Source organism: Centroberyx gerrardi, chromosome 21 (assembly GCF_048128805.1).
Source record: "Centroberyx gerrardi isolate f3 chromosome 21, fCenGer3.hap1.cur.20231027, whole genome shotgun sequence".
Classification (NCBI taxonomy): Eukaryota; Metazoa; Chordata; class Actinopteri; order Beryciformes; family Berycidae; genus Centroberyx; species Centroberyx gerrardi.
In genome coordinates this window covers 21,140,382-21,142,881 of record NC_136017.1, presented here as the reverse complement: position 1 = coordinate 21,142,881, position 2,500 = coordinate 21,140,382, and positions in this window count along the sequence as shown.

Genomic DNA, 2,500 nt, shown 5'->3' with positions numbered 1-2,500 from the left:
GAGCGGGCCCCTATCTCCAGGCGGCTCTCCACTTCACTTTTAAACCAATTTAGAGCCCCTGCTTCGGCCACACACACCTGGGAGCGGGCCCCTATCTCCAGGCGGCTCTCCACTTCACTTTTAACCCAATTTAGAGCCCCTGCTTCGGCCACACACACCTGGGAGCGGGCCCCTATCTCCAGGCGGCTCTCCACTTCACTTTTAACCCAATTTAGAGCACCTGCTTCGGCCACACACACCTGGGAGAAGCCCCCTATCTCCTGGCGGCTCTCCACTTCACTTTTAACCCAATTTAGAGCCCCTGCTTCGGCCACACACACCTGGGAGCGGGCCCCTATCTCCAGGCGGCTCTCCACCTCCCTTTTACCCAATTTAGAGCACCTGCTTCGGCCACACACACCTGGGAGCGGGCCCCTATCTCCAGGCGGCTCTCCACTTCACTTTTAACCCAATTTAGAGCCCCTGCTTCGGCCACACACACCTGGGAGCGGGCCCCTATCTCCAGGCGGCTCTCCACTTCACTTTTAACCCAATTTAGAGCCCCTGCTTTGGCCACACACACCTGGGAGCGGGCCCCTATCTCCAGGCGGCTCTCCACCTCCCTTTTACCCGATTTAAAGCCCCTGCTTCGGCCACACACACCTGGGAGCGGGCCCCTATCTCCAGGCGGCTCTCCACCTCCCTTTTACCCGATTTAAAGCCCCTGCTTCGGCCACACACACCTGGGAGCGGGCCCCTATCTCCAGGCGGCTCTCCACTTCACTTTTAACCCAATTTAGAGCCCCTGCTTCGGCCACACACACCTGGGAGCGGGCCCCTATCTCCAGGCGGCTCTCCACCTCCCTTTTACCCGATTTAAAGCCCCTGCTTCGGCCACACACACCTGGGAGCGGGCCCCTATCTCCAGGCGGCTCTCCACCTCCCTTTTACCCGATTTAAAGCCCCTGCTTCGGCCACACACACCTGGGAGCGGCCCCCTATCTCCAGGCGGCTCTCCACCTCCCTTTTACCCGATTTAAAGCCCCTGCTTCGGCCACACACACCTGGGAGCGGGCCCCTATCTCCAGGCGGCTCTCCACCTCCCTTTTACCCGATTTAAAGCCCCTGCTTCGGCCACACACACCTGGGAGCGGGCCCCTATCTCCAGGCGGCTCTCCACTTCACTTTTAACCCAATTTAGAGCCCCTGCTTCGGCCACACACACCTGGGAGCGGGCCCCTATCTCCAGGCGGCTCTCCACCTCCCTTTTACCCGATTTAAAGCCCCTGCTTCGGCCACACACACCTGGGAGCGGGCCCCTATCTCCAGGCGGCTCTCCACCTCCCTTTTACCCGATTTAAAGCCCCTGCTTCGGCCACACACACCTGGGAGCGGCCCCCTATCTCCAGGCGGCTCTCCACCTCCCTTTTACCCGATTTAAAGCCCCTGCTTCGGCCACACACACCGGGGAGCGGCCCTCTATCTCCAGGCGGCTCTCCACCTCCCTTTTACCCAATTTAGAGCACCTGCTTCGGCCACACACACCTGCTATCGGCCCCCTACCTCCAGGGGGCCCTCCACCTCACTTTTACCCCAATTTGGAGCCCCTGCCTCGGCCACCCACACACCTGTTAGCTGCCCCCTATCTCCGGCCCCTAACCTCCACCATCCAGGAACCCCAGCACCAGCCGAACCTGCAGACCCACTCTTAAGCACCCCTCCCCGGATACAAGCAGACTACCATCCGCCCAAACTTTCCTGCTCCTGGTATACCAACTCAAACTTTGGTGCCCCTGGTGTACCAACTTAATCTTTGGTGCCCCTGGTACTCCAACTTAAACTTTGTGCTCCTGGTACTCCGCCTGTTTTCGCCCCACAGCCTAAGTGCCGCAGCACTTTGTCTTTTTTTTAAACAAAATATTTCTTTCTGCTCCTGGTACTCCCTGGAGCTCCAGGGAGGTAGGGGGGCGCCCTGGAAGCCCTGCCCGAGGCTGTGCGCCTCTTCCCGGGCAGGATTTTCACCCCGAGCCCCTGGTGGCGGTTGGACTTTAACCTTTTTTTTTTCTATTTGGATTTGCTCCTGGTACTCCCTGGAGCTCCAGGGAGGTAGGGGGGCGCCCTGGAAGCCCTGCCCGAGGCTGTGCGCCTCTTCCCGGGCAGGATTTTCACACCGAGCTCCTGGTGGCGGTTGGACTTTAACTTTTTTTTTTCTATTTGGATTTGCTCCTGGTACTCCCTGGAGCTCCAGGGAGGTAGGGGGGCGCCCTGGAAGCCCTGCCCGAGGCTGTGCGCCTCTTCCCGGGCAGGATTTTCACCCCGAGCCCCTGGTGGCAGTTGGACTTTAACTTTTTTTTTTCTATTTGGATTTGCTCCTGGTACTCCCTGGAGCTCCAGGGATGGTAGGGGGGCGCCCTGCCCGAGGCTGTGCGCCTCTTCCCGGGCAGGATTTTCACCCCGAGCCCCTGGTGGCGGTTGGACTTTAACTTTTTTTTTTCTATTTGGATTTGCTCCTGGTACTCCC